A 27,139-nucleotide genomic window follows, 5' to 3' on the forward strand; every position below is an offset into this window, starting at 1 on the left:
AATAGTCGGATTTAAATAGCGATTTCTACGAATATACAAATCACAACAAAAATATTAAAATACCATTTTAAAGTAAATTTTATTGTGAATCCAGTTATATAAGTTTTATTTTGATAGAGGTAGGAGAGATGTACTTATTACTGATTTAAAAACTATGAGTGTCAAATTAAGTAGCAGTGTGCGCCTTGTCCAGCGCTGAACATTATGGTGTCTGGTATTGCTAATAACAGTAGTCTGAAAAATGCAAATAATCCAAAAAACGTTTTCATTGGATAATCCACAATCGTCCCATTTTGGTTTGTTACTTTCAATTACCGGTTTAACAAATTGATACAATACGCAATAAAAATAACTGATGCTTTTTTGGTTTCTTTATCAAACACAAACTGTAACCTAACAAAATTTCATTATTTACATAACAGTTTCAATGTTCAACTGTTAATCAAAAAGTTGTAGGATCAAATCCATCGGGGGGGTAATAACTTATATTTTTTTAATTTAAAAATTTTTTTCTAACTTTTTCAAGTCGAGCATTTATGTGACCACAAATTTTTTAAAATAAAACTTTTTAAAACACAAAATTAATTTTATTACACAAATTTTAATTAAATCCACCAGAATGCATTTCAGCTTCTTCGTAAACATTAGCCATCTCTGTGAATTACTTTGTACAGTCACTTACTTACTTTAATATTTAAAAATTCTTTGCTATTTTTCATGTATTAAAATATTGAAAGTTTTCAAAACCACTTATGACTTTAGAAATTGACATTAAAACATTAACATACATTCTTTCGACTTCCATCTGGTAAGGATAGGTTTATATATATATATATATATATATATATATATATATCATCATATTTGGTTTGATATCAATTTTAAATGTTGACATCTGTTGGACCGAAATTTATTTTCCAATTAACCTATTTCTTGCTCTCAATTCCATCCTTATCACTTCCTCCCATGAACTGAGTCTGGCATCTCAATTATTCTTCATCTTTCTGTTATCGATTCTTTGAACATGGCCATACCATCACAGTCTCCTGTTCTGCACACATCTCCCTATATTGTCTAGATTTAATCTTTCTCCTAAGTTATCAAATGCCGTTCTCTGAAAGTGTATGAAGTGGCTTACTACTTGCAACATGACTGGTTTCAACTCTATGGATTGGATCAAATGGAGAGTTGGTATGAGACACTGATTGGTGTTGCCCACCTTGAAGTCCTTTACATTTGCAACAAGTTAGATACCGAAATAATCAATTCATCCTTAGGTTAGCTTTCATGCTGCGTAAGTGTAATGCTTTTATCAAATCCTGACTCGATATGTTGGATTTGGTCAGATTTCACATTGCAAATCCATCTGATCATGGATAATAACTTTTATAGATCCACAAAGGACACAGGTTACATTGCATTCGTACTGCTTCCAACACTTTTCCAACACGCAGAACAAAGAAAACGATCAGTCACACAGCATCACTTTGATTTTAGGCAGGTTCATCCTCAAAACCGTCACCTGCACACTGTTCTTTCATATTCTAGTTTATCATTTAACTGTTCCAAAGAATTGACAATGATACCAAAGTCATGAACAAATTATTTCCCAACTGAAACGCTCTTAAGAGTGCCTCCAAGACTATCAAGAAAAATAGAAAATCTGTACAGAAAATCATCTCTACACACACGCAAATTATAAAAGGAACAAAGACGAAACCCAAATCAATGTGTGCATGTGTTAAGATATACGAGTGTTGAATGAAAAGTACACAGCTTGAGATAAAACATTTGTGAAATAAAAATAAAGAAATAAACTAAATAAAAAAAATAACAAATGAAATAAAATTAAATAAAAAAAAATATTGCCTCTATATTCTGTTGACACTGTACGTTTAAGTACCAAATTTCTTCATTCAAAATCTTTTTTTTTTATCTTTGCAGGTTTTTCAAGTAAAGGAAGAGATTTATTTCTAGAAAATGGAGTATTAAACAATCATAACTGGTAACAGTGACAACAATCCATGACTGATTTACAACGCCCCTACCCCATCCATCCTAATCACCAGATTTGGCATCATCTGACTACCATCTATTTCCAAACATGAAAGATCTTCACTACAGATGGGATTATAGTGGCTGTGGACATCTACTTACCTACAAGATCAGGATTCAGAATTCTACATGGAGTAGCTAAAAGCTTGGTAACAATGATGAACAAATATTGTTGAAAAGTAAAAGACCGAAACATTTGTATTGGGTAACATTAGTTACAAAATATCAAATATGTTGAACATGTATTGATTTTTAGACATAAAACTTATGATAAAATATATCTTTTTTTTATATAAAAGTTTGTTTTTACTGTTATTCTTATAATATGCTAGCAGGGTTACCTGATATTGCTTGGGCCAAAAGTCTAACATTTCTCCTAAAGCATCTATTTTTTTTTTTATCTTTATCTCTTTCCATTTCCTTAGCCCTTTTTTTTTTTTTTTTTTTTTTTTTTTACAAGGTGGTCACCACTTATCAAGGCCCGGAAGCCACTCAGGGATGCCTTTATTCGTTCCTCTTTTGGGACACACACGCACACCTCGACTTTATAGATTTTTTTTAGGAATGAGTCAGCATAAGGGAATTCATGCCTTGATTAAAACGTCAGATTTACCTCTGCGCTAGTTTCAGGTTAAAGAATGAATATATTTTTTCTAAATTGTCGGTATTCTTCATCCAGGGCAACGAAATTCGAGAAAATACCTGCTTTGCAGGCATTTATTTTGTTGTTAGCCTGACATACAAACATACGCACAGCAACTGGGTTTTACATTTTCTCAACTTGGCCCAATTAACTTGGATAGAACTAGACTTCATACAATTTATGTTTATCTCAGACTGCACCCTGATTATCTGCATCACTTTTTGCATCTTATGACAGTGTATCGAAACCAAATTGGTTAATATGAAAACACACAGATGTATTTTATTGCTATAGATAATGCTTGTATATGATCTGGTCAATGTTGACAGCTCAGTATGAAAAAAAAAAGTTTAAATTCTCCAACGTTTGATATTTTAACAGTAAATATTTTACTGTGTAAATTTTTTTTACATTTTTTATCAAAACTTGAGCAAAATTAAGTTGTAACGACTAACAGTTCTTTCTGGTATATTTACTTGTTCAAGGTTTTTGTAAACAAGTTTGGATTTTTCTTTTGAACAATATAAGACAATCACAGTTTTAAATATTATTAAACAAACTGTTTACAAAAAAGGCCCATTAAAATTAGGGAGTTTACTTCTCCAAAAATAGCATTACCCTTAAACGAATAATGCAATGAAGATACTGCCTAAAAAAACATACATTATGTTTTGGGAAATCCTGAACCTGATTAGAGGAACCACAACTTACCTGGGGATATTGGATATTCTCAATGAGGAATTTCAAATATAGATTTCAGACATTGGAAAATCTAAATAAATTGGGGATGTTTATGGGTAAGAAATTGTCATACAAACAATTTTGGTTAGATTTTGAGTAAATTCAGGTATAAGAAACCTAAAGCAAAATAGAAATGACATTTTTTTCTATATTTTATAAAAAGAAGTAGATTTTTCCAATATAGAAAATGAAAATAGGAATATAAAAACAGATGCGACATATAAATTCAATATAGTCACACTACCTGCTGCATTTTTCCAGATATTAGTTGATTTCATTCCATATCAGAAACTCCTATAATAGTTCTGAGGAGACTCACTTTCTCAAAATAGTCTGAGTGGTTGGAGATATTTTTACCTACTTTAAAATATTGACCATTATGCACCCTGAAGAGACTAAGTATTTTCTTACATTAGTTTAATAATACTGGTCAAATTGTTAGTGTTTATCTTTTCATTTTGTACTTTTAACATTTACTAATTATGCCTGCCATGCTTAAATAATGAACACTCCCTTATGTTGTCATTATCAAATTCTGGGCAATTTGATTGATTACCCCAAACCTAAACCAAATTGTTGGAATGTCTTTTTTGAACGCCACTCGACAACAAACTGGTGTCAGTCAATGCTCTGTCTCATATCTGACATAAAAATAGATAATACCTTTCACTTGTATCACTTAATATTTACTTGCATTTATGTGCTGAACAAAGTTTACGGAATGAACAAAAAACATCAAACTTAACTAGCCAACCTATTTGTCAGCTTCCTTCAACAATAGCAAACAGACCAACGATTCAAGACTATATTCTCAAATAAAACATTAAAACATTTTGCACTGATTAAAGTTCTTCTTCAGTACGAAAGTCGATGCATTCTAAATATAGAGGATTTTCATTTTAACTAAAATATTTCTTGGAAAAAGAAAAATGGTAAAATACAAAATAATTGTTTTTTGCCGTTTTGTTTTTAATACATGCTGATTCTCAGTAAATAAACATTACACAATTCTTCTGTTGACGACAGCGCATTCTAAATGTAGAAAATTTCCAATACTTTTATTAAACACAAAATATTTATTCAAGTATGTAGAAGAGTTATAGTTTTGCTGTTTTGTTGACTATTTTAGTTTGTAATGAATCCGCTTAGAATATAAAATTATATCAGATTCTACTTTACCAGGGAGGGGGGATAGCCGATGACTTCCTTCCATTCTTGAACTAATAAATAAAACATTTACTATTTCAGTCACCTAAATTAATAATTTTGTACAGCAATATCCATTGATGGTAATTATACAGCAATTTAAAATCAAAGTAAAAAATTGGTATTTATACAAAATAAGGATCGTGCTATCGTTGAAATTTTCTAGGTAATTTACATAAAATGCCGAAAGATGCCCAAACGTCGAGCCAATGAAATTGCATTAGCCAACATTCTTTAAGAAAACACTTATTTGGATTAGAATAAAAAATATATTTTTTTAAAAAACATTAAAAAATAAAACTATTTGAGATTGCTATCTGTTCTTTGTTATTCAAAAAATATGTATTCATGACCAACGAGTGTTATTTTTTCTTGATTGGACATTTAACGTTTTGTAAATAACAAATAATTTATTCCAAATTTGCCAACGTTTTCACAAAAAAAAAAAATTACAAAAATTTTATTTGGCACCTTCCGACATTGTATGTTAACTGCTTGGTAATTTCTGATAAGACAGTCATTATTCAGCATAAGTCTTACTTTCTACTTCAATCACCTGTATTTTTTATATTTGTACATTTTGCAGATTCTTTATTTTATAAAACAAGCCAAGCCCGCAGGGTCCTCCTCCACGAGTGAAAAATTTACTTTCTCCATGACTAGTGTTTGTGCAAAATTTCAAAATAATCCAAAGCGTGATTAGTAAGAAAAGTGCGAACAAGCGAACAGGAGTGAATTACTAGGTACAAGCCTTCCTTTGTCAGGTGAACCAATAACAATTAGTTATTAATGATTTTAAAAATAATTTAAAAAATATTTTTTTGGTCACTTAATTTTTTTTTTACATTTACTATATATTACATATTTTCTTTCAATTCTTACAATCAACACTATTCATCAATCTTTTTTATAAATAAGAAAATAAAAAAAATCCTATCTTTACTTATTTTTACACATTGACTCTTTTTTTTTATTATCCTATCCAAGAAGGAGAGACGAGCGGTAGATGCAGCAGCCCAGATGTGGCAACACTACTCCATGAGCAAATGGTGGCTCTGAAGAGGTACAGGATACTCTTAGATGTGAGTGATTTTAAAGCATATTAGAAGAAATCCACCTTCTTTGCAGCAGCCTTTGCAATGTCCTCAGTGTATTTGTTCCAGTTTATGTTGCCTGTGAATGTTAAGCTAAGGAATTAGAAGGAAGAATTCTCAGCTAGGATATTATGAGCAATAGGATGATGACAATGTGAGAACAACATCTGGTGTTGACGTTATTGATTCAGCACTTATTCAGAACATGACTTAATTTCCAGCAACTTTGTGTTGGCATCGACCGGCAGTCAGAAGATGCTGATGCAATTACTCAATTAGCTGTCAGCAGACGACCAGTTTCAATGAAATTGTTAAAAATTTGTGCAAACAAGTACATTTTTTAAAATTGAAAATGAATTACAGCATGAAGGCCTCATTGCTTTCTATCAAGAAAAGATTTACAGAAAGAAAGAAAAATGCAAAAAAAGGGTGACTAGGTGCAGGATTAAAAAAAACAACAAAAAATGCTGTAACAAGTTTGCATAGAGATGCACTAATATGAAATGCAGAGGATGGACATCCATAAACAGAGACGCTTTATTTGCAATGAAAAATAACAACTCATATCGGAAGGGATGGGGGACGGGTTCTGACCGAGGTCAAAAACTTGAAGTGAGTGTGTTGATCAGTTGATTTGCTTAAACAATTGTGATAAATCTCCACAACAAAGAAACAAGGAGTTGTTTTTATAAAAAAAATAAAAATAAAAATACTATCTTGCTACTGAAAATTTCATCATGGTGTATAAACGGGTATCAGATTTGCTGGAATGGAAGTATAATTAGTGACTAATGTCATGACCCTCTGTAAGAAAGAATGTCGAGGAACTAAAGTCATGTAATCTGATGATGTCATTGGATTTGGTCTATAGAATCCGGTCATGTATTCCAAGAAACAACTGGAAGTAGATAACGTTTGGAAACCATTTTCAGGAATTTAGCAGAGGGGGGAAAAAATGTCAATAATTCAAGTATATAATAAATGAATGTTACCAAAAGCAAGATAAGCTACTCTTCTACCTACCTAGATGAGTTTTTTTTTAAAGTTGTCTAATGTTTTTTTATAAAATGTTTTTGATTCATTTTCGACAGTTTGACTATTCAACAGATCTTGTTTGTTAGGACCTAAGCAATGATGTCATTTTTCAGCTATTACGAATGTCGTGCTAATGTCCTGTCATGGGGTGAGTCAGGTTATCTATGATATTTAACACTATAAAACCGAAGCTAAGTATTTGGTTTGCAAATGAACTTTACACGGATGCATGTTTGATGTTCATTAATGGCTGTAACGCAACAAAAAAGGATAACAAATATTAAACTTCCTGACATCAATTTAAATAAAGAGACAAATGAAAAAGCAATCAGAGATCTGCAGAAATTGACACAATGCTTAATAAGAAAGATGACATGAAAAGTTCATTCGAAAGATGTCAGTTTCCAGGGATTTAGCAGAAAAGCTAAAAACGAAAAAAGTGCCGAAAATTTAAATAAGAAATGTTACCAAAGGCATGATAAGTTAATCTTCTATCTACTTGGATAAGTTTTGTATGGTTGAACATATTTTAAAGTGTTTATTTAATTTAAAACAAATAGTGCCAAGTTAGAATGAAGACCAGATGGATGCCATTAGACGTTTAACTTGGAAGTCTCAACAATCGCTTAAATCATGAAAATAAAGCAAAATGCTGATAAAGATTTACTGAATAAATGTAACCATGACACTTATTGGGTGAATTTCTATCAATATTTTGTTTATTTTTCGATGTTTGAACCCTTAATGATATGCAACAAACGGCATGTTCTTGTCAGCCATGTTGTTGACGGTTAACTTCCCAACTCAGCATTACTTGATTCTTGAATTGAATAAAAGTTTTAAAATACGTTAAAACATACAAAACTTATCCAGGTAGGTAGAAGAGTAATGTATCTTGCCTTTGGTAACATTTATTTGTTATATATTTGAATTTTTAACCCTTTTTTGTTTGTTGACGTCTCTGCAAACTCCCAATTTTCTTTAATGGAAACTTAAATTGTCATTCGTGCGCCATTAAAGCAGAGAAACAAGTTTCATTCAATCAACTGAACTCCAATCTATCGTTCCCTCTTGCCAAACTTTCACAAAAAACACTTGACTAGCTACAACCACTATATGCGATTTCCCCTACTTTCTATATGTGCCTCAATCTAAATGCCCATCCCCATAAATAATAAAATTCTATCCAATTTACACCATTACCAATTACTATACTATCACCTTACATTCATTAACCCTTATCCTCAAGTGACCTTTGGGCCTTGATAAGTGGTATAAAAAAAAAAAAACTATTATTAAATTCCATACAGTCTTTTCCTCTGTAGATATGACCTTAAATAGTAGCCCTTACATCGAATGGCAATATGCTTTGTTCGGCGTGAAAAAAAGAACTAAATGAAGAAAATCATTACTCAAAATTTGTTTCATCATTTAGAATCCATTTCGTGAACAGGACCCTCCTTGTAGTAAAGATTCTGAAATGTTTTTTTATGCTTTATCTCAAAAATCTATATTTTAGAAGAGGAAATACAAAAATCTATATTTTAGAAGAGGAAATACCATGTCAACGTATCATAACCATATTTTTTATTTGTAAAAATAAGTTATTTTTAAAAAATAAGTGTCTAATTGACACAGATCACAATGGATAGCTGATGCCTGATTGGAATATGGCCTTGCAGCAAGCTGGTATTTCTTAATGATTACCTATTTGACCAGGCTCAAAATCGCTTAACTTCAATGATATTACAGAACAGGTGTGTCAACGTGATTATAGTTGTATATATAAAAAAAGGCAATTAAACGTAAATTAGAATTTACACATTCATAACAAACATCCAAATGAAATTATTTGTTCGTAATATCACTCAGTATTTCAAGAGAATAAAAGAGGGGAGCAATTGTTATTTTGAGAAAATTTTCTACCCTATAAATGTTTAAGATCTTTCTTTTTAAAAGACAAAAACTAAGAATGCTTTTTTTCTTGACTTGGAAAAAATATTTTTGATAGAATTCTCACCGAGAAAGGAAAGAAAAAAACTGATTTGTGTTTTAAAAAAAAGTCTTCATGAAAGAAATTGTAAAAAAGAGGAAATGTTCTTTGTTTGACAAGAAATGATAATAATTGGAATGGTAGTCGTCGGTGGTGCTACTGTAGCAGAAGGACTTCACCAAAAGAGTGCAGCCACCGGCGGGCAAGCGGAGGGGGGAAGGATCCTTTAGTTCTTCTCTTCTACAGAAACGCACGTGACTCTTTGCTTTAGTGTGTTTATTTGGGGGTGGGGGTAAGTTTTCAATCTCCACTTTTTCTTTCTTTCATTCACGGGAAACAAGATTGTGAATAATTTCTGACAACCCCCTCCATCCCACCCTGCATCCGCTTCGAAATAGAAACCGCTTTATTTTGGGATTATTTATTTTATTAAAAAGAAGAAAAAAAATGAATAATGTAAATTATTGTAGGTTAGAGATTATCAAGAAAAAAAAAAAAAAAAATCCGTGCACTAAATGGGGAGGGGGTGTAACTTCAATGAAGGTAACCTTCATTCTAAAATGAAAATGATCACTGATTTTATAGCCGGTGTGCACCTGAAATTTCACCAACATTTTAAAGAATGCATTTCTTTTACATCGGTTATAAAGTCAGTGGTCAAAATATGGTTTCCCCCTCGCATTAAAATAAAATAATTAAAAAATTTTTTTTCAGTAATCGTCATTTAAACCTTCATTTTTTTTTTAAATACAATTTTCTGTTTTTAAAATATTTTGAATAAAATAAGTCAACATTTATAAGGAATCTCCACCCAAATTTTCCCTTCATTAACTTATTTTCACTTTCATATTTCATAGGTACGGGCAATAATGGCGAAAAAAAAAAAAAAAAAAAAAAAAGGTGGACATAGTTTTGAAAGGTTTTTGTAGGTTTCCGACTACTTTTTGATTGTATTTGAAAGATTAGAGACTAAAGTTAATTTCCAAATGGAAAAAATATTTGTACACGTGAAAAACAGTTATAATGAAAAATGTTTTCACGGCAACATTCGGAAACTTCGTTCAGTTAATTCATTATAAAAATTCTTTGCAAGATAAATATTAGTTTTCTGGGTCTATTTCAAAGATAATTAGTCAAGTCCTAAGATATGAATTAGATTAAGAATAAATAAATAAAACACACCTTATTTGTACAACAACAACAACAACAACAAAATAGCTTAATTAATCCCCAAAAGCGAGAGATTCTGACTTCTCACAAAAAAAAAAAACGAAATCGTCGAAGAATGAATTCTACGGAAGTCAAAATGCTGTCAGAAAATGACATCAGGTAGTTATAGGGAGGTATGGGTGCTGTTTTTTTTTCTTCTTTTTCTAGCCGTGCATCCGTACATTCCTATCGTGGACGTTTCTATAATCTTGACCATTTTTTTAAAAAATATTTTTCTGTGTTCCTGCTTTTAAATAATTGTTATTTATTTTTTTAAAAGATTTTATGAAAATTATGTTACGCTGAAAGTTGCACGTTCATTCAGACAAGGAAAATATTAGAATCTTACATATAAAAATTGTATGAAAAATGTAATTAAAAAAATGATTATATTTTTGCAATTATATATATATTTTTTGTGAAAATATTAAATTAACAATGCTTAATTTAATGATAATATCGGTAGTTCGAGAAATTAATTTTTATTTTGAGTTATGTCGAATTCATTAATACGGATTTTACGGGCTTTTTTCGTAATGGTCCCGTAAAAATTATTATTTTTATTGTTACAATTTATGATGCTTTATTTTCATAAAAAGAAAATTCACTTTTTTTTTTTTTTTTTTTTTAACTACTGAAAATCATAACTTCAGTAAATAATACATTTCTACTAAGATTCAAATAAAAATAATCAGTTCACTATATTCCGTGATCATTATTTAATAAATACTGAAAAATTCATTAAAATTGGTTAATTTTCTGAGGGGTCAAAATGTGGTAAATTTTTATGACGTGTCCCAGGACCCAGCGTATTATAAACACCCCAACCTCCCTATGTTAAGAACGGCTTTCGGAATAAACTCCCACAACCTATGGGGTGGTTAGGGTATTTATACTACGTAAAAAAATAAATAAATAAATAAATAAAATACCCCAAATGTTTATACATTTTGAGCATCGGCATTCATTTTGCATGTATCTCTTTCAAAATTACACCAAGATAAAAAATTATTATTATTATTATTATTATTATTATTATTATGATACTTCGGAAATAAAAATAAATGTTTTTTTCAACAAAACTTTACATTCTGTATTAAAAATAATATGGGAATAATCAGAACTTGATTCAATTTATTCATGAAAAAAATTGTCGCTATTTTTTAATAAAAACTTTCATCAGAAATGGTATTTATAAAATTTAAATTTTTCATGAATAAAAATAATCATCGAAGACTGAAAACCTTGCGGAAATTTTACTAAAATTCAAGTAAAATGTTTGTAAAGGTCAAGTGATTGAACTAAGTTGAAAAGCGCCATTTCCATTGTGAGAATGAAAAGAAAAAAGAAACGGACGAATAAAACAAGAAAAAGACAAATTCTTAGAAATGTAAAATAATCAGAATTTTTTTGTTAAAAAAAATTGTTTAGTATAATCGGTAAAAAAATATTTTTATTTAATTCATTTGAAATACATGAAAATTATACGGTTTTTATTTAATATATGCTAATGCAGAGAGTGGATCCGCGCTATTTTTTAAATCGTATTTCCACGTTTAATTAAAAAAAATTTTATTATTCAATTGTAAGGTTAAAGTACAGAATAGGTACAAAACATCCTCACCTCCTTATGTTAAGAATGGCTTTTTAAACAATAACGTTATTATTTCAGCACGGATCACTCTCTGCATGAGTACCATAAATAAAACATTAGAAAAAAGGTTTTAAATAATTTTTATAACAATATTTGGCGGAGGTTGACAATCTTGCCACTTTTTTTCTCTTAAAAAATCTATAAAAGTCGTCTTTATAGATTTTTATCTACAATTTGTTTTGAATAATAAAGAAAAATACTGAAGAAATTGCAGGAAATGGAAATCGAATTCGTCCAAATGAAAAACTCGTTTTTTCTGTCTTTCGAAATGATCAAAGCCAAACAGGAAAATAAATATTTTCATCTTGGTTTCAAATTTCCCGGGAAGAAAAACGTTTCTTATTCAAGAATATACAATTGAAATATATATTTTTAACTCCACGTATTTTAAGAAAAATCGAACAGACAGGACGAAATATTTTTTTATATTTTATTTTAAAATAAAATATCTACTTTTCTTTATTTTACAGAATTTGAACCAAACCGCTTTTTTTTTTTTATTTAAATTTTTTTTTTTTTTTTTAATGTAATTTTTAGATTTAGTTCGGCAAAAGTTGGTGTGTCTTGGTTCAAATTCCGTTAAAACCACCAGAAACATAAATTACATTGGTAATGTTGAAGATTCGCCTTTCTTTGTTTACAAAGCCATTTGGCGGAAATGCCGTCCGACATATTTTTAGCTACGGATGACCAAAACTGTATAAATTAACTTTTTACAATTTTTTTTAGAAGTTTTATTTTTTAACAGTCTTTATTTGAACTTGAGGGACTTTTTTGTTGTTGTTTTAGATTTATGAACTGTTTTCCCCCATTAATATGTTTATGAACGTTTACCTAACTTTTATAATAAAAGTTAGGTAAACGTCGATATCGAAATTTTGAAATTAAAGTTAGTTTTATTTAAAAAAAAAAAAAAAAAAAAAAAAGAGGCGTTTTTTTTTTTTTCAATTTTACATACATTAAAAATTAGACTTTATATAGGAACTGCTAAAAGTCACCACAGAATTACCCCACCCCCACCCTATATGTAACTTTATTATAAATTAATATTATCAGTATAACTTTTGTACCATTTAAAAGAAGGGCAAAATAAACCAAAATTTTTCATCGAACGAAAATAATGAAATTGCGAGACGAAAATGTGTTTACATAATTGGCGCTTTAAAATAACGTTCCCAGACATTCCGAACGTGAAAACATAATCGTATTTAATAAACCTAGCAAAAATCAACTAATGGTAAGATTTTCGTGAAATTATCGATACTTATCCATTTTAGAATGAAATTACATATAAAATGCAGTTTTCGTAAAATATACGAGGGGAAATATTTTTTTAGTGCGTGCCTGCCCCCCCCCCCTATTTATTTTTTCGAAATTTGAACAAAATGTATTTAAATCTATCGAAATTTCTATTATGAAACATAAGAGTTCAAATAAGTAAAAAATATTTTTTTTTAACTTAAATACACATATTGAACAAAAATTTGAAGTTACAATTAAAACATTGATATAAACTTAATATTTTTTTAATAGCGTTTTTTTTTCGAATTAATATATAGTCAGTTGAATTGCCAAAAAAGAGAAACTTCGTAAACATTAATTTTTAAAAGATTAAAACGATTAAAATTCCATTATTTCAAAATGTTCCGTTACAACAGATTTTTAATTAATTGTGTTTAAATTTTTTTTAAATATTAAGTTTTAATATAAACATGACTCTTGTCAGCTATTTTATCGCCAGATTAAAACCAATTTTATCGCCAGATTAAAACCAATTTAATATATATATATATATATATATATATTTGCTTACACGCCCCCCCCCCCTTGTTTTGAGGGGGTTCCAAATACGCTTAAAATAATCATCTGAAACTGAACAAAACATATAGTGTTGTTGTTGTTGTACCTATTTACTGTGCCTCCCCACGGGACAGAGTTAGACACCAGGGTCGTTTTTTATTGTGTTGTTGTAAGGGACAGAATTATAGATTAAAAAAAAAAATTGTTTGCATACCTTATTTTGACGTCTGAACATCAGAACTTCGATTGTGTTTAATTATCCCGTTTTTGAGTTTTGAAATGTGAAATTCGGTGAATATGTTAAGTAAAATAATTAATTTAAGTTAAGCAAAACAACAATTTTTTTTTTTAATATTTATACAAAAAAAGCTATTTTAAAATCTTTGATAAAAAATTAATTTTTTTTTTTAGCGAGCCGAATAATGCATGACCATTATTAAACAGGGCATGCTTTGAAAAATCGATACAAAAAAAAAAAAAGTTCGATAAACATTGTGCCCTTATAATTTTTTCGATCCCGTTTGAAAACGTTTGCCGCCTTTCAACTATGGTGGACCAAACGCGCTGAAATAATTTTTATTTTGCTTTAAATTACCCCCCCCCCCCCATTTTGGGGAACCTGGCCCCCACACATATACACATTAAAAACCAAACTCATACAAATGGTCACCCATCTGGTACTGGCCAGTCTCAGCGTTAATAATACATTGAAATTTTTGTTACTGAAAAATAAGATTTTTTTTTGTCTTGTTTGGTCTTCCGTAGTTTGCTTTTTATCAAGTACAAATGTAAACATTGTAATCAAATCGACTCGAAGTAACTGGTTGCCTATATGAATAAGTGGAATTATTTGAAATCCAAGTACTTATATTATAATACTTTTGCATATTCTCATAGAAAATCATGCTAAATCTTAGTTAGACAAGAAATAAATTAATTCTTTCAAAAACTTTTTTTTTTTAACTATTTATATGTTTTTTGTGCAAAACAAAAAACGCCAATTGTTAACTTTTGAGGAAAATTTAACATTTAAAATTTAATTAAAAATAGAAAAAGTTTTACATCATTCTGCTTTCTATATGATAAAATTCAGGGTTTTATTTTTCTGGAAAAAAAGTTACTCAGAAATAATGGATTTTAATAAATGTAATTTCGTTTTAAAAACAACAACAACAACAACAACTTCATTTTTCGGCCACTTTTGGCGGTGTCTAAACATAAAATTTTAAAATTTCTTTAAAGAAAAAGTTTTTGTTTTTTTCATTGTTCATGTATTTTAATCAAACATCATAAAAAAATCGTATCCAATACATGATATTTCCAAAATAATTGCCTTTGATTCGCCGCCGCCAGAGAAATTTTTGTAGATGACTATTAAGTTTTGGGTACTAGTGCATTTATTGATCCGTGTTGAGATAATAACGTTATTATTTCAAAAGCCATTCTTAACATGGGGAGGGGAGGGTGTTTTGTACCGATTCTGTACTTTAACCTTATAATTGAATAAAAAAAACCCCATAAAACTTTAATTAAACTTGGAAATACGATTAAAAAAAATAGCGCGGATCACCAAGTTTTGCAAACACCTCGTCATTCTTTTTTTTTTTTTTTCTTCTTTTAAATAAAACTGACTTTAATTTAAAATTAAAACAGTCCGTAATATATATATTTTATTATAAACTAGCGGGGGTACCTGGTGTTGCCCGGGTGTTTGTAGGTGTGTGTGGTGTTAAATAAAAAAGAACCAGGGGGGGGGGGGTAGGATCGAATCGGAAGCCCTGAGGCGAAGTTTGAAAATAAAATCGGCCAGCCAGAATGAGTTAGTGAAAGATGTTAGAATTTTTTTAAGTAAAGAACTAAATTGACAGGTGCGCGCCCAAAAGTCGTCGAGCATTACGATGATGATGATGATGACGACGTAGGTTTGTTTGTTATAAGCGAAGTGAAAAAAGAAAACAACGTTAACACTTAAGCGGGGGGGGGACACAAAAAAACTAACGTAAGGCAAACGAACGGTGAAAACAGAAAACGAACACGTGAAAAATGGCTTAAATAAGCCTGTTTCGATATTAAAATTAAAAAAATTGGTGGGTACCCGGGTGTTTTTGGGTGTGTGGTCGGGGGTGGATAAGCAAAGTAAAAATAAAACAGAAAAAAAACGAACGTTATGTGAAAAATGGCTTAAATAACACTGGTTCAATATTTAAATTTTAAAAAATCGAAAAAAAAGACATCTCACACCACGATTCGAACCCAAAACATTTAGATAATGAACCAACGCGCTAATCAACTGACCTAACACGACGTACATGTAATTTGTTCAGTTTTTCAACTATTTAAAGTAAATCAGGTCATGACGTTATGTGACGTATGCATAGAACCGGTCGAGAGGGCCGTTTTTGTTGACCCCCCCCCATCCCCTTGTCGAAAATTGTTGATTTCGGGGTGAAAAAATGGACATTTTTTGAGCGAAGGATGGAGCTTCGATATAATACCGAGTTTGTGAAGTTTTGTTATGTCTGTCGAAAGTTTTTAGCAGACACACAAACATACATACATACATTTTCGCTTTTATATATATATATATATATATATCTATTTTTGAATAAAACTTATAAAAAAAGGTTTATTCTGTACGGTTTTGGTCATCCGTAGATAAAAATATGTCGGACGTCACTTCCGCCAAATGGCTTTGTAAACAAAGGAAGGCGAATCTTCAACATTACCATCACATTATTAAAATAAATATTCATATTTTTATTGATTTTTGCATGTGCATTATGAATGCATTAAAAAAAAAAAAAAAAATGGTACTCTTGCATAATTTGACCCGGATCCTCGTGATTTCCCGTCCCGGATCGGGCGAGACCGGCAATCATCGGTGACAACCGAGCGGCGTAAAAGACGCAGGCTAAGGGGAAAAAAGCAAAACAAAACGAAAAAAAAAAAATAACTGTAGTACAATGGGGAAAGGAGTGGCTGGTTACTTTTAATGCATCTAAAACCAAGCTTCTCTCTTTACATCATCAGCATTCTAATCCACATTTGTCATCAATTGAAATGAATGGCTCTCGTCTTCAGGAGGCCTCAAGTTTTGACAAGCTTCTGGGCTTGACCATTACTCCTGATCTTAAATGGAACACGTATATCAAATCTGTTGCCAAGGCCGCTGGAAAAATGGTGGGATCTTTCTATCGATCCAGTAGATATCTCACTGCTGATGCTATTCTCTATCTATATAAGAGCCAGGTACGTCCAAGGATGGAATACTGTTGCCACATCTGGGCAGGAGCTGCTAGAAAGGACTTGTCCTGCCTTGATAGAGTTCAAAATAGACTTCGTAGCCTCGTAGGAGATGTCCTTTTCTCCTCCTTGCAACCTCTATCTCACAGAAGAGATGTTGCGAGTTTGTCTCTGATGTATCGTTATTTTCATGGAAAGTGTTCGACTGAGCTTCAATCTATGGTCCCCCCTCGCCAAACTTTCACAAGAAACACTCGTCTAGCTGTAAACACTATCAATAATTTCCCCCACTCTTTATCTGTGCCTAAACCTAAACGTAGATTCCATGAACAAAGCTTCTTTCTTAGAACTGCACGCCTGTGGAATTGTCTTCCGTTTTCCTGCTTTCCGGCTGACTACAATATGGTTTTGTTCAAGTCTAAAGTAAATAAGTTCTTGATGAGCCGTTCCATATAAGTTATTAAATTTACCAAATTTTCATTACTAATGATTACTATATTGACCAACTTCTACTGTACACTCTTTAACCCTTATCCTTGAGTGGCCTCTGGGCCTTGATAATGTGGTGATGCCTTTGTAAAAAAAAAAAAAAAAAAAAAAAACTGAAAATTTTCAAATAATAACAAGAAACCTACCTTTAAAAAAACAAATATGTTTATTTAATTTATTGTAATATTTTTTTTTTTATAATTATCAACAAGTTTTTGTTTTTTTAAATTTATCTGCAAAAAAAAAGATTGATTTCCGGTATAACTGTTAGGTGTAAGTACAATTTTTTGTTTCATTTTTTTTTTTTTGCATAATATTTATCAGCAACAAATTTTTTTTTTTGTAATTTATCTACAAAAAAAAGGTTGTTCACACCCGTATAATTGTTAGGTGTAAGTACAATTTTTTGTTTAATTATTAGTATTATTTTTTAATTTAATCATAAATATTGATTTTTTTTTTTTTTTTTTTTTTTTTTTTTAGTCGGAAACAACTGTTGTACCCGGCAGAATATATATATTTTTTTAATTATTGGAAGGAGGGTTTCGGCGTAACGATTTGGCACGGTGACCAAAAACCCTCCTAGGATTCTCCCAACGTTATGTTTTCTTCGGTTGAATAAGAATTCGTCAATTTCTCCTATCTGCTGGGGATTTAGTAATACTGACAAATTTCCCTCAGAAAGTTCTTCCAATCCGTTTCGTGTGTTCGGATATAACACCGCATTCTCTTTTAATATTTTTAGTGTCGCCATTTCGAAGGCCCATATAAATAGATTATTTTCACTATTGTTGCAATATCCAAATTGGAACGAGCAAAAAAACGATCCTGTGCGCAATGACACCCACTGTCTACACTGACCGCTGGTTGGTACACCACCAGGAGAAGACATCCTTTACGCAATTTCTTTTTTTTTTTTTTTTTTAGTAAACATTTATGATTGCATTTGTTGCATGTCATTCTTTGAGAAAGCAATTTCTTTTCTCGACAAAAGGAAATTTTCTGCATCGGCGTTTCCATGTGTTTTTCCAGCATGCACAGATTTATTCCCATGGCTGTCATTTTTGTTCAGTAGTTACTTTCTTCCAATTCGATTGTCGTCTGCTTACAGTTACAAACTAAAGTCGGATTAGCGTTTCAACATTTGAACAACGCTCGGCGGACGCCGATGATTGTCGATCTCGCCCGATCCGGGCTTGACGGGAAATCACGATGATCCGGGTCAAATTATGCAAGAGTACCCCCCCAAAAAATAATAAAAACTAGCGGGGCCTGTGGAAATTCCACAGGGAATTCATTCATATGTAATATACTGATGCTGGCATTCTGTTCAGCATAAATGGAGACGCTCAGATATTATTGTACCTATTTACAATGCCTCCCCACGAGACAGAGTTAGATACCAGGGTCGTTTTTTAACGTGGAGAAAAGGTACAAAAAATAAAAAAATTGTCTCAGACTGTTCCTCCACTAAAAGAACGAGAAATGGAAGTGCATCAACAGCATTCAATGAAGAACAAGACTGCAAAACTATTTAAGCTAGCACGAACACCTGGTGTAACCCGGTCGTAAAGTATGCTTAAAAATGATGTTTTAATTTTTGCAGATTTCGTACATATTATTATAGAGTGAATGTTTTATCGATTTTTAAGGAGTTAAAAAATTAAAAAAAAAAAAAAAACTAGACAAAATACTGTTAGAAACTAGCTCAATATATATTACCCATTACATAGGCTGACATATATTCGGTGAGTTCTTAACAGTATTTTCTCTATTTTTTATTTTTAATTTCTTTTCCCAAACTTACCGTCTCAGAGAGAGAGAGATAGTCGGGCGCCATTTTTAATTTTCCAATACATCGGTAACGGTAAACACTGTTTTTCGAGCTGAATAAACATGTTACATTAAAATATAAACACTAAAAACATATCCAGTTAGTTAGAAAAGTAACTTATCTTGCCTTTGATAACATTTATTTGTTCTATATTTGTTTTGTGACAACTTTGTTGAAGCTATGTGTACAGTAAAACAAACCCAGGAGGACCGTCTGAAATGCTTAATTTCGTTGAAAAGATGCGCTTTTTTTTCATTGTTATAGAAGAACGGAAAATAATTTTTTTTTTTAAATATTTTTAATGCTTTAGAGAAAAAAATAATGAATTGCAAGAAATAAAAGATAAATTAAAATCAAAATAATAAACATGAAATTAACCTGAAATCGACCATTTTTTATTTTTTTATTAAATTTTATTTTTTATTTATTTTTTGCATGTTTTCTATTTCGCGTTATGAACAAATCGCAATGAAGGGCAGATAACTCATTACCGGTGAATTTGAAAATCTCACGTTTCAAAAATTGCAAATTCCGAGAAGGAACTGGAAGGACGCTGTCTGTGGATCTTGCTTCAGACCGAAAATGATGGTTTACTTTGACTCGGGACTTCGTGAGTCTATGTAAGTTTGAAATGTCTACCGTTTTAAGACAAAATAATTCCATCTAAGTATAAAGTAATAATGATTTTTTTTTTAATTTAAACAAAAACAATTGTTATTTGAGCATTTTTTGTTTTAATTTCCCTCAACGGTACTTGTACAGTTTAATCAAGACATTAAAAGTTGAAAATATCGAAGAAGTTTATATTGTACGTATCCGTTATGGAACGAAGTTCTTCGAAAAAAGATTTTCACTTAATTTCATCAAGTAGTTTTTTTTTTTTTTTTTTTTTACAGCGAAAAAACATTTTGTTATGATACCGAGCAAAAGGTTCGATTTTTAGGCAGAAAAGCTAGTAATAAAGATGGGGAGGGAGTGTCAGCGCTTTAAATTGAGTTATCTCCTCGTGGCATGTTAAAAAAATTCAAAGATGGCTGTCTTCAACGCGCTCTCATAAAAACGTGTTTTTTCTGCTCTAAAAAAAAAAAAAAAAAAAAAAATACTCTATCAAATTAAGTGAAAATTTTTTTCGGGAGATCTTCAGTCCAAAACGGATACGTACAATATAATCTTTTTTCGATATTTTCATTTTATATATGTATATATATGATTGCTCTGGATGTCATTGAGGCATCAGACAAATGTAGTGTATTTATTTGGTATTGTGCTATCTATATTATATTATTGTCTATCCTGTTATAACTGGAAAAACATTACTCTTGGAATATTTACAAACAAAAAAAAGCATAAAAGTAATATATAATGATTGCTGCATCTTTCCAGATGATCGCCGTCACATTGTCGTCCATGCCATCTCAGATGACTCTGCACTCCCGCCGCAGATTTGCACATCTTGAAGCAGATGTGACATACAAATTGAGCAATTTCCATCGAGTTGACTTCCTCTGGAGGTTGAAGGGTATTCCTATGAACAATCACATGTCTTCTCAAACCAGCAGTAGACTTGCAAACTTTGCTGCAGATTAAACAGATCGTTTGGTTCAGACTAATAGATGCAAAGTTGACCTGAATAGGAGTTTTGTGCGACTTAAGGTGGTAGACGTAGCCAGCTTTTGACAAAAGTACTCGTTCACAATTGTCGCATTTCCAGCTCTGTGTGTTATGGTTAAGATCATCAATTAAACCTTTACGAAACTCTCGCTCCAGATTGCTATGGGCCTGCTTTCTTTTCTCTAGAGCATCACAACTGTCACGTACAAGCTTTCACCACTTCGGCCTTTGCAGAGTAAGTTCTTCCCATGTGTCGATGTTGATTTGTAAGACTTTCACATTATTCTTTGTAGAGTCTCTGAACCTCTTCCTTGACTTGAGTTGAGGGCGCTTGCCATTTTCCAGCTTCCCGTAAAAAATTTGTTTTGGCAGCCTGCAATCTTTCATTCGAACCAGGTGGCTTGCCTAACGCATGTGAGATCTGATTACAAGGGTCTCAACACTAGAGCAACATGCTCTCACAAGGACTTCAGTATCGGGTACTTGTGCTTGTCACTTGATGTTTAAGATACGTCTCAAGCATTTTTGGTGAAATCATTCAAGCCATTTAATGTGCTTTTGATGCAGTGTCCATGTCTCCGATGAATACAACAGTGTGGTTAGCACACAGGTCTTGTAAACGCAGATCTTAGTCTTGTCTGTGATGCCACGATCAGACCACACTCTCTTCAACCTTCCAAAAGCTACAGATGCCTTCTGAATTCATCTGCAGATTTCAGTGTCGAGACACCCATCCCTCAACAGAGAACTACCAAGAAAGATACACAAATGAATCAACTACTCCCAGTCTAGCACCACAGACCATGATGTTCGGCTCCACGTATGACTGGTCCAGTGCAGGAGTGAACATCACCTTTATTTTAGACAGACTGATCCTCAGATCAAAGGCAGTGCAGGAGTCAGCAAAGCTATCCATTATATGCTGCATATCAGTCTCAGTGTGTGCCAAAAAAATAGCATCATCTGCATACAGTAACTCCTTGACCAAGACACGATGCAGCTTGGTTTTGGCATTAAATTTTCTAAGATTAAAAATGCGACCTGTGGTTCGAAACTTTAACATGACACCCTTATCGCAATCTCGAAACGCATGAGCAAGTAGAGCAGCAAAATATATAGAGAAAAGAGTAGGGGCGGAAATATGACCTTGTTTGACACCATTGTCAACTGGGATTTCATCAGACAATTTTTCGTTAAATGAGACTCGAACTTTCATGTCCCTGTGCAGTTCCTTGAATATGCTAACAAAGGTTGGAGGACACCCTACTTTCTCCTAGATCAACCAGAGGTTATCCTTGTTGATGTTGACAGTGTCAAATGCATTGGTCAGATCCACAAACACTTGATACAATGGTATCTGTTGTTCAATGCATTTCTCCTGGACTTGCCGGCTGAAAAAAATCATATCCATAGTTCCTTTGCCAGACCTAAAGCCACTTTGTGACTCTGGAATAGCATTAGGACAAACATCCTCCAGTAACCTGTTTAATAGAAGCCATGCAAGAACTTTCCCAACAGCGTCCAAAAACATAATCCCACGGTAGTGGTCACAAACATTCTTCTGTCCCTTTCCTTTAAACAGAGTCACCCAGACACCATTAATCCAATCCTGTGGAACAGGAGCAATTTCCCAGATTTCCTCAACAAAACCAAGGATAGCATTAGCAATATTCGCACCTCCAGTCTCAAGGAGCTCCACCGGAACACCATCCAAACCAGGTGCCTTGCCACTGCTAACTTGTGTGATAGCCAACTGAACCTCAATTAGGCAAACGATCCATTCTGAATATGATATCACATTGTGGTAGGTTATCAATTGCATCAGCATTTACTGCTGAGGGGTTGTGAAACACATCAGTAAAGTGCTCTTGCCATCTTTTCAAGATATTTTCTGGATCCTTAATGACAACAGAACCATCTTTCGACATCAGGGGAGATATTGAAGAGGTAGGAGGAACAAATACTTGGCACAGGAGTCCATAAAATTCCTTCGAATTCTTTGTGTCAAATGCCTTTTGGATCTACTCTGTTATATTCATCCACCATTGGTTTTTCATTTTTCTTAGCTCACGTTGCAATGTGGCTTTCACGTCTTTGTATTGTCACAAATTAGTTGTCTGATCAGAATGATCTTCATGAAGTAAAGATTCATAAACTGTCTGTTTATTCATCTGCAACTAATCAATAGACACAGCACTCTCCTTCGACACTAGCGCCCAAGTACATGTATTTGGCGACTTTAATGTCCATCACAAAAACTGGCTTGGATTCTCTACTTACACAGATGCAGCAGGCAGCGCAACTCATAGCTTCTCTGTATCTCGCTCCCTATCGCAAATTGTTACTTTTCCAACCCGCTTCCCTGATCAGGAAGAACAACACGCATCACTATTAGATCTGTTTTTGACCACAGTTCCTGATGATTGTGTAACGAAAGCCGACAGCCCACTTGGGAACGCTGATCATGCGGTGATAAAGGTTGAAATCGCCCTAAACTCTAGACCCAAAACTGAAGAGCCAGTGCTCAAAACAACGAGATATTATAAAAAGGCTGACTGGGAAGCTATCATAGATCTTATCAGAGACGCCCCATGGGGAAATATTTTTTTTCTTCCTGCTGAACAGTGTGCAACCGAGACCACTGAATGGTTCAAAACTGCAATCGAAGCGCTTGTTCCCATGCGGAAATTCTATAGCTAGCCCCACTCTCCCCAATGGTTTACTTCGACTTGCGCAACTGCCATTGCTCAAAGGCAGCATGCATTCCGCAGGTTTAATCGACATAAGTCCAGTTCAAACAGACAGAAGTACATAGAAGCTAGAAGTAACGTTAAGAAAGAAATAGCGACAGCTAAGAGGGAATTTACGGAAACCACTAAAAAACGCATTGAAGCACAAAAACTAGGAACTCGTGACTTCTGGAAAATCTACAACAGTGTAGTAAATAATGGGCAATCAACAATTCCCCCACTAACCAACAATCACGAGGTTCTTTGCTCAGCAACCGAGAAGGCTAACATGCTTGCCAGTCGGTTTGCCTCAAACTCAACACTGGACCCTCTAAACTACCCCCTACCTCAATTTCCTATGCGGACAGACGCCACGCTAGACGATCTGAAAATCACCCCTGCTCAGGTGCATGCTATCATAAAAAACCTTGACACTTCCAAAGCATGTGGACCCGACCTCATCCCAGCTGTGCTATTAAAAAAGTGCTCAGCCGAAGTAGCTCCAGTTCTCTCCAAACTCTACAACAAATGCCTTAATGAATCTTGCTTTCCGAGCTGTTGGAAAACTGCTTCTGTAGTACCAGTATTCAAGAATTCTCGAAAGAACTGACCCATTAAATTATCGCCCTATTAGCCTCCTCCCACTTTTTGCCAAAATATTTGAGACCTTAATTAACCATGCTCTAGTCCAGCACCTTACAGATGCTAAACTTCTGACCGACCATCAATATGGATTTAGACAAGCCCGTTCCACGGCAGACATCCTCACTGTAATCTCTGAATGCATATACCATTCACTGGACAAAGCGGGAGAGGGCAGAGCGGTAGCTCTAGATATATCTAAGGCTTTTGACAGGGTATGGCATGAGGGTCTCCTCAGGAAGATTAGATCTTACGGTATCACTGGTAGAATACTTAACGTAATTAAATCCTTCTTAGATAAGAGAAAAATCCAGGTTGTCCTCGACGGTCGTACATCTAAACAATATGATATAAATGCGGGAGTGCCCCAGGGATCTATCCTTGGACCTCTGCTGTTCCTGATATTCATAAATGACCTCCCCGACAAGATTGCCTCTGAGATGGGTATATATGCTGATGACACCACACTCTATAGCAGGCACGACAGGAAAACAAACGAACATATATCTAAAGTAATGGCAGAAACACTAGAGGATGACCTCCAATCAGTAGTGGAATGGGGACAAAAATGGATGGTAACGTTCAATGCCACCAAGACAAAACTGGTTTCATTCAATAATTACAAGAAACCTTCTCTATCACCTATAGCAATGGCCAACGACTCTTTATCTGAGAGTACGTCTCTCAAGCTCCTTGGCCTAACGTTCACAGGAAACATGAGTTGGAACAATTACATCGTGGGCATTGCCAGGGCCGCTGCAAGGAAGGTGGGCTCTCTCTACCGTGCTAGAAAACTTTTAACACCCGAAAGTATCCTGTACCTGTATAAGGCCACTATTCGCCCATGTATGGAGTATTGCTGTCATATTTGGGCCGGTGCATCGGCTACTAGTCTCTCGCTCCTTGACAGGGTTCAAAAGAGAGTCGCAAATCTGATAGGCCCTAAACTGGCATCTAAACTTCAGCCTCTGTCCCATCGTCGAAACGAAAGTGTTATAATGGAATAATTCCAGAGGAAATCCGGGTATGAGAGCTCAATGTGGTAAACAGAGCAATAAGATAAAAAATATAACACGGAAATTACATAATTGTCGATGCAATAAATTATTTCAACCTTATGGTATTTTCAAGCATCTAAATCAGACAATTACATTTTTGATACTGAAAAAAAAGGAAAGAAAAGATCGGGCTTCGACCCTCAAAAAACCAGAGGGGGTGGTAGTAGCAATCCATTTAATACATTTTATAGAGAGGGTGGTAGGGATTTAAAAAAATTAAAATTAAAAATAACAAATAAAAATATTAGATTAGACACTTATAAGCGGCAGCTCGATGTAACCATAGATACACACACACACACACACACACACACGCAACACATACATACACCTACACCCACATACACACACGCCTCTAAAATATACGTTCTTGCACGTAAATGCCTTAACACGCGTTTACTAACCTAGGAAGAAAGGGGCGAAAGTATACGGATATATAGTGAAAGAAATAGAACAGCGCGTAATGGAAAAAGAAGAAAAAAAAAGAGAGGAAGAAAAAAGAGGAGACAGTGATCAAATGTTAACTGTCATATTAGTCTAGAAACTCTGAGAAAGATAAGGGAAAGAAAATGGATGTTATACACACGTCCTATAGTTAATTGAGTCATGGAAAGTAGGTCTATTAAAAGATAAATAAAAAAATAATACAAGTAAGAAAATAAAAATAAAAAGAATATTATATACAAAGTTTCAAAACTATCTGTATGTTATTATGTAAAAATTAGTTAGAAATAAATATCTTATAATTCATTTAAATATTGTATTTGTAATATAATACTATGAATTTAAAAAAATTGAGTCTTATGTATTTAATATTTTATATATTTTCATGTAAATAATTTTATTGGTGATTATAGCGGTCGTTGTAATTAATATTTCAATTCTTAATTGATTAAGAAGTGGAAAATTGTAATATTGGCCGCCCCCAATTCGATAGGACGTATCTAGTTTCGGTTAATATATACTTTTATTCACTCCGTACAACAAAAGTATTCTCATGCACGCATAAAGAAATAAGTAAAATAATTATATTTTTGTGTTGATTTGTATCAAATCTAATAATATCTAGTTTTAGTATTTGGTCTTTTTGACTTAACTCAGTTTAATAACTAATGTATTATCTGCAGAGAAAAATTATTTTCTTAAGGCTATCTCATTTATTTATAAGTAATTTGGATAAAACAGGTACTTCGGGGGGAAAAAAAAAAAAAAAATACCTAACTTAGATTTCGGACAACAAATCATAAAGTAGTTATTATCGAGTATATACCGGACAACACTATAATTGCCAGTGGGGTGGGGTGGGAGGATTTATCGTAAATAATCTAGTGGTGTTAGATTCGGTGTCTTTACCATTATAGAATTCTCTGTTCGTCGGATCTAGAGTTATTGGTTATTTTAAATTTACATTTATGTCTACATCTGGCCATCAGTTCATTTCATTTGTTTAGGAGATTATTCTGTTGGTACTTCAGGATTCTTATTTTTTCCTCGAGGCATAAACTGCTTCTCTGCCTATAATAACATACAGATAGTTTTAAAACTTTGTATATAATATTCTTTTTATTTTTATTTTTATTTTCTTACTTTTATTATTTTTTATTTATCTTTTAATAGACCTACTTTCCATGACTCAATTAACTATAGGACGTGTGTATAACATCCATTTTCTTTCCCTTATCTTTCTCAGAGTTTCTAGACTAATATGATAGTTAACATTTGATCACTGTCTCCTCTTTTTTCTTCCTCTCTTTTTTTTTCTTCTTTTTCCATTACGCGCTGTTCTATTTCTTTCACTATATATCCGTATACTTTCGCCCCTTTCTTCCTAGGTTAGTAAACGCGTGTCAAGGCATTTACGTGCAAGAACGTACATTTTAGAGGCGTGTGTGTGTATGTGGGTGTAGGTGTATGTATGTGTTGCGCGTGTGTGTGTGTGTGTATCTATGGTTACATCGAGCTGCCGCTTATAAGTGTCTAATCTAATATTTTTATTTGTTATTTTTAATTTTAATTTTTTTAAATCCCTACCACCCTCTCTATAAAATGTATTAAGTGGATTGCTACTACCACCCCCTCTGGTTTTTTGAGGGTCGAAGCCCG

The 27,139-nt window shown here is 32.8% G+C and overlaps 1 long non-coding RNA gene across 2 annotated transcripts in view; it reads left to right on the forward strand.

Annotated features, from left to right (window-relative positions):
* Nucleotides 1-27,139, forward strand: part of LOC145245730 (uncharacterized) — a 126,177-nt gene that overhangs the window by 82,459 nt on the left and 16,579 nt on the right. The window contains exon 3 of one of the 2 annotated variants that reach the window (XR_013863027.1): nt 1,945-19,616. This is a non-coding gene — a long non-coding RNA (uncharacterized LOC145245730). Of the gene's footprint in view, nt 1-1,944; nt 19,617-27,139 lie in introns of those variants that run through there. The other variant, XR_013863026.1, reaches the window with a different exon arrangement.

Source organism: Euprymna scolopes, chromosome 23 (assembly GCF_053919585.1).
Source record: "Euprymna scolopes isolate OS-2025 chromosome 23, ASM5391958v1, whole genome shotgun sequence".
Classification (NCBI taxonomy): Eukaryota; Metazoa; Mollusca; class Cephalopoda; order Sepiida; family Sepiolidae; genus Euprymna; species Euprymna scolopes.